Here is a 7,070-nt window from a genome sequence, read left to right as displayed (position 1 = left end):
TCTGCCGACCTTAGACGGGCCCAGAAGGGTTCATAGGACCCATTTCTAGCTGAGTACAATACATGGTATGTTGCATCACCCTGGGGTATCCTGTCCACAGGCCATGCAGGTAAAGGCCATGCCACAGATGGTTCCAGAACTGAGCAATGGGAGTTGTGAGCAGTGGATCTAAGGCCCCTCTAGCTGGTCAAGTACCCCAAGCCTCTCCCCAACCAACCCCTTGTTCTTTGTCCAAAGCCTAAGCAACTCAGCCCATTCTTCAGGCCTTAGAGCACTTTTCTCCTGGAAGACTGTCATGGCTGCATCCCCTGGGCAACGTATTTGTGTACTGAGAGTGTTGGCAAAGTATTTCCACAGAGCCAAAAGTCAATCTGAGCACCCTGTGTCATTGGAGATGCTGAAGGAAGTGCCCTGAGGAACATGGGATGAATCCCTTCCATGTGCTAGATCTGGCTCTCCAGGATCCCCAGGAGGGGGTGCTAAGCAGGAGAAATTGTGGAGATAGTGGTGTTTGCAATGTATGTTTGTTGTCCCTCCCAATAGGCGACAAGTCCCCTCCTCCAACAGACCCAGGCTTCCATGTAGACACAGAGACACTACTCACTCAAAGCCCTCTGAGGAAGGATGAGCTGTCCAGCTTCCCAGGTCAGCCTTGTGACAGAAGCTTAGCGGTCACAACCCTCTTGGTATGGCTAAGCTATGTAGATGCTCATGTAGTATTCAAGGGAGCACCCACTTGGTTCTCCCCCTGCTCACCAGCCTGGCTCATGCATGGGGCTTGCATGGAGACTCAGCTCCTCCCTGACCTGGTGCCTTTCTGCACCTTGCCCAATCTCAGTCTCTCCTTCAGAGAACATGCTGCCCCCTCGATGCCAGCCCATAGAAAGGCAAGTGTTTATTGAGTGCCTGTTGTTTATACCAGTGGTGCAACAAGGGGAGGTAGTGGAGCCCCTGGTTGGTAGATCCTGTGTTCCTAGGGTGGGCCAGACAAGGCCCTGAATTAAAGCCACTTAATTAAAGCTATTGAAATCAGCTTTAACCACTTCAGAGAGGAAAGGAATCTACAGAGGGGTCCCTGGGCTCTCTCAGAACCTCCATTAGCCAAGAGGACCAGGACAAAGTCCCGAAGTCACACTATACAGGGCTCCCTAGGGCAAACCCACCACTAACTTCACTCACACTGGACCCCTTACCCCGGACCAGAACTTGATGAGTAGGATCTGAGTACCGGTAGCTTGCAACACTACTTACACCTTAGGGACACCCTTCCACCCATATAGTTTTCAAGGAGAGAACAAGCCAGATGGGTACTCTCACAGCCTGCCAGCTACCCCCCACACACACACACACACACCTCAGTTGGTCTGAGTGTGGCAAGTCCCAGGGCCCAGCTGGGAACCAAAGAAGGTTGTGAATAAGAAAGAGCTAACCCTGGCCAGAGACCTGTAGTGAGATGGCTACCACAACCAGGTATTGGCTTCTGCCCAAACACCAAGAGTTCACTGGAGGAGGTTGGCATCCCTGAATAGTGGCTGACAGGAACATGGCCCTCCTTCCCATGACCTCCTCATCCCCTACCTTGGCAAGCACCCTGGGGAGAACTGCCCCAACCCATTGAGCCCTGTTTGGTGTCAGTTTACATATTATGTTGGCATTATCTATGCTGACAATCTGGGAAGGGTCTCCCTGCAAAAAGGTATCAAATCTTTGATCCTGCCAGCCATAAATAGGACAGAGTCCCCAGGATACAGATTTTGCTAAAAGGGGGATACTGCAGTACCTGGAACAGGCCATTAGAGGGCGCAAGTAAGCTGCTGTCCAGCTCAGAGCAGGTATTTGTGAGTTGGCTGGGTGTGTGGCCTGAGTGTGCATACTGTGCACGCATGTATATGGATATATACATCTGTATATGTCTGTGCACATATGTGTATGAATGAATTTACTTGGTAAGGTGCCTGTGCTCATGTTTGTGTCTGTATACCGGTCATCATAGGTGTGTATGTGGTGCACATAAGTGTGCAGGGGTGTGTATGACCCAGGACCCTAATGCTTGGCATGGCCACTTTTAATCTACTGATACTCTGCAGGGCCCAGAGCTGGAGCTGTCTGGAAAGAGCACCCCATTGCAGGAGCAGGATGTTCAGAGCACTGAGGAGCAGCACCACCAGAGGAGGGTGCTGGGACTGGGCTATGAAGGATGACTATGTTTCCTAGGCAACAAATGAAGGAAATAGAAGGACAAACTTTTCAGCTTCCATGCTCTCTTAGGGTACGCTGAGGGGATCCAGTTTGAGAAGTGTGTCTCTGGTCCAACACTTTACAATGGAAGATTCTTATACCTAGAGAGAGGAAACAACTAACTAGCTTTTGGTCACTTGTCCTGTTCACCACAAAAGCCAGCACCGGGTCCTCTGATCCAACTCCTAAAGAGTTTCTATTCTGTCTAGATCTCTGTGAGTTCAAGACCACCCTGGACTACATGAGATTGACTCAGTCTAAGAGAGAAAACAGAGCCAGGCAGTGGTGGCACACTCCTTTATTCCCAGCACTTGAGATCTCATGCCTTTGCTTGGGAAGCACACACCTTTTTTTTTTTTCTCTTACGTTTTATAAAATCTTTATTGACAAACAATTCACATAGTAAACAATTTGCCTGCTTGCACAATTTGATAGACTTTAGTCCAGCATCCTCAATCCTCATAGGCTCATGATACTATCACCACTTTCTATTTTAGAACATCGCTGTCTTCAATTTCATATACACACATAATGTATGGTGATTACATCCCACCTTATTTTTTAAATGAACATACTATTTGTAATTGTAACCATTTTCAAGTTCACAATTCAGTGGCATGAATTACATTCAAGATATTAATTCCACTCATGATATTCATTAATTATACTCATGATATTAATTACATTTGCAGTATTCATTGATTACATTTGCAGTATTCTTTCAATAACTATATTTATGATATTTATTAATTACATTAATTGCATTGATTTATTACATTCATGATGTACTGTCCGTTTGGCACACATACTTTTATTTAATCCCAGGAAGTAATATGGCAGGGCAGAGAAAAGTATATAAGGCATGAGGAGATAGGAACTAAAGGCTCTTTTTGGCTGAGCTGTTCAGGTGAGGACTCAGAGGCTTTCAGTCTGAGAATTCATGGAAACAGGATCGGCTGAGGAGTTGGTGAGGTGAGGTTGGCTGTGGCTTGCTCTGCTTCTCTGATCTTTCAGCTTTTACCCCAATATCTGGTACAGGGTTTTTTTTATTAATAAGACCATTTAGCATTTGAATAACAAATGGCCACCATGACCAGCCATTGTTAGAGTGCCGTGGGGTAGCTACAGTTCCATGAGGGAGTCTGTGGCTTACAACAACAGAAATGCCTTCTCACCTCTGCTGGAGGTCAGCAGTCAAAATCAAGTTCCCAGCAGGATTGGCCATCCCAGGTCCCTCCCAGCTTCCCATGACTCCCTCAGTCCTAGGCGTCCTTAACCTTGGCTCAAATCACTGGCCCATTCCCTCGACTCTTTTTGTTCTCTCCTCTTATAAGAACACCCATTGTCGGATTTAGTGCCACCCAAACTCTAGAGCAAGGTCGTCTGAGATCCTAAACCAATGTAAGTACAAAGACCCTTTCCTGAAAAGCCACATCCTAGGGTTCCAAGTGGACATGAGTTTGCGGAGCCTCAACTTGCAGCACTAAGGGAGAGGCCATGGGCGTTTACTAGCACAGGATTGGGCTTCTGTCCCCAGTCCTGCCTATGGCCACCCCATCCTGAACACACAAGGCCCTCTCTCACTGAGATTTGGGCTCAACCGTGACCTTTCAGCTCCTCAGGAGGTCAGTTCCAAGGATCCAGTGCCCTGGGTGGACAGGAACCAGGCAGAAAGAGGTTGCCTCCGCACCCCTGGAGCCACGGCATCAGAAGCTGTGAAATGTGAGTGATCCCCAAGGTTAATTAATTATTACATTAAAATGCACCCGTTAAGGGGCCGCAAACAGGAAGTATTAATCACCATCTCCTCAGACTGACAGGCACATTTCCCTAAGTTCTGCTGCTGCTGACTTAACCGAATGATAATCGCCCGGCGGCTGCCTTTTCCCGTGAAGTCACAGCTCATGAATATTCCGACATCGCAATTTGCTTCTTAAAAGGACAGACTTATTATTTCATTTTTAAGTTTACTGTCATGAATAGTAATTTCCCAGCTCCCCAAATAATGAGAAGAGAACCACCATTCCAGTCATCTGGGAGCTGGGCCCTCAACTGTGCAGCAGGGCCCTTGTCCCTTCCTCAAGGGACCAAGGGGACACCAGGTCATCTGCTTCTCTGTCAGCTTAAAGGAATATCATTATGGAGCCAAAGGCAGGCTACCCCTCCCCTCAGCACAGGGGATGCTGCCCACTCTTTGGTTCCTGGTCCTTGGCAGCCACTCTATGTCTTGCTTCTATGATTGGAGTGACAAGAAAGGAGACTTGACCCAGACCAGCACAGACACTGAATTCCAATCTTAACTCTGGAACAGGCTAGTCCTATGTAACCTTAACCTCCACAGACTTTTCTGTCTGGAAGTGTGGACCAGAACTGAACACCTAAGTGGACTTTCTGCATCTCCTCTGTGTCTCCGAAATGAAAAGACAAAGACCGAGGGCCTGGCCTGATGTCAATCTTCTGGTTTGTACTGGTAGGAATGGTGGTACTCCAGAACTGGATAGCAGAGTCTCCTGAGCCTCCCTCCAGCAGCTTCCCAGGGCTATTTCTACTGTTTAAGGCAATTACAGGCTGGCCCAAGTGCCCGGTAAACCATAGAAATTCACTAAATTCACAGTAAGTGAAAAATCAGATTTCATGATGCCCTTCCCTGATTGTTCTTGTGGGAAGAATGCTTTCCAAGATGCCTTCTTTCCAAGAGGGTGACAGCACACAGGAGGGCCGCCACCCAGACCCCACCCCGCTCAGCACTGTCTTCTTGACGGCTGCTTCGCCCCAGCCTGTCTGGAGAAAACCTCTCTTCCCAACCTTCACAGGTTCCATCTGCTGCCAGATGTGTGGGGATCCCTCACCCTCTGTACCCAGACTGTTCCCCTTCACCTTGCCCTGGGACTCACCCAGGGCAATACCTATAATAGAGCCCATAGGCTCAGAATTGGGCCCCATGACCTCCCCAGACCCCTGGGATCCCGTGTCACCTGTCCCTTCCAGGTCCTACTGTGCCCTCCCCATCTCCTGTGTGCCTTTGAGCCAGTGAGTGGCCGTGTTTGCTCCTGGCTATTTACAAAGAGTAGATGAAGAGCTGAGGATTTAGCTTAGGGGTAAAAGCTTTCCTAGCAAGCACAAGACCCTGAGTTTGGTCCTCTCAACTCTGGAAAAAGAAAGAATATAGGGATCTTAGGGATGGCCATGACAGAGACCACCTCTGCACGTGAGGGTACCCCCCTGAAAGAACAGCTCCCCATGGAATGTGTCAGGACAACAGCACAGAGCTTGTGTAAAGAGCCTGGCGGTGGCTCATACTTTTCATCACCCTGAGTTCGAGGCCAGCCTGGTCTACAAAGTGAGATCCAGAACAGGCTCCAAAGCTACACAGAGAAACCCTGTCTCGAAGAAAACATAAACAAACAAACAAACAAACAAAACCAAAAAGAATGTTTATAAATGCCAGGTGGTGGTAGCACACGTCTTTAATCCTAGCACCTGGGAGACAGAGGCAGGTGGATCTCTGTGAGTTCAAGGCCAGCCTGGTCTACAGAGCAAGTTCCAGGATAGCCAGGATTGTTACACAGAGAAACCCTGTCTCAAAAAAAAAAAAAAAAAAAAGAATGTTTATAAGCAGCCATGTGGGTGCTGGGAACTGAACCCAGGACCCCTGGAAGAGCAGCAAGTGTTCTCAACTGCTGACTCATCTCTCCAGCCTGGCAGCTGCCCATCTGGCCATTCTCAGGCAGGGATGTGCATTGATGGACTGATCCAGGGGATTTCTGGTGAGGCAGCTGACACGAGAGGAAGAATAATGGTCACGCCCCCACAACACCTTCCCACTCCTGTTAGGTGAGCCAGGGCACAGAGGCCACTGCCTGTGGTATGAACGATCACTTCCAGTTCAGCACTAATGCATAGGAAGATGCTCAGTAGCTGGTGTTTGGCGCCCGGATGCAGGAAGAACCCAGCACCACTTCTGGGAACACAAGACATTTAAGTGACTTCCTTGATGAATATTTCATGATTTACATTAATGGCTTTCTGGTGTTTTTCATAACAAAACTCTCCACATTATGATGGGTTAAATGTGGTTATTCCGGCCACTCTCTCTCTCTGAAGTCCCTCCCAGAGTGAGCAACAGTGCCCCTCGGCCTTCGGCCAGGCTTTCCCTCAGACTCCCCTTCAGTGGGGAATGGTACTATGAACATCACAGCTAGGACATAAGATGGTACAGCTGTAACAGTTCCATGCCCCATAGATGGCCAGGGCCAGGGATACGACTCAGGCCAGCTTACAATGCTGTCTGGGGTCTAGGGCTGGAGGAACTAGCCACGATCTGGTCCACATGCCCCAGCCTATGACGTGTGTGGCTTATCCAAAGTCACATTACACTCCAGAACTGTCTGGTACCACTCTCCCAAGAATCCAGTCTTTTTCAATAACTGAGCCTTCATCCCGGTCTGCTGTCCCAGAACATTATACATTGTATCCAGTGTCCCCCTAGGTTCCACTTGGCTGTAACAGCATTGCAAACATTCTTTCCTTTGGTGGCCTTGCTGGCCCAGAGTCCATCTGGGCAGGTGTTTTCTCTCCCTTTGCCTGGGTTCTTTCTACCTTCTGTGACTACGGTGGTGTCCTGCAGAGGCCGTCCTCATCCCACCCTGACAGTGCTGACTGTTGTCAGCCTTGATCACCTGGCAGACCCTGTGCTAGGCTGTTCTGTGGTAAGCTAGCACCCCATTCCTGGCCCTGGGAAAGTAACTCACTGTGCCCCATCATGTGAGGAGTGAGGATTCACATGCCTAAATGGCCTGGAATTTTCTTCTGTGGGAGAGATTCGTCTCTGA

This window comes from Onychomys torridus, chromosome 4 (assembly GCF_903995425.1).
Source record: "Onychomys torridus chromosome 4, mOncTor1.1, whole genome shotgun sequence".
In the NCBI taxonomy this organism is placed as follows: Eukaryota; Metazoa; Chordata; class Mammalia; order Rodentia; family Cricetidae; genus Onychomys; species Onychomys torridus.
Note: the sequence above shows the minus strand (reverse complement) of the source record.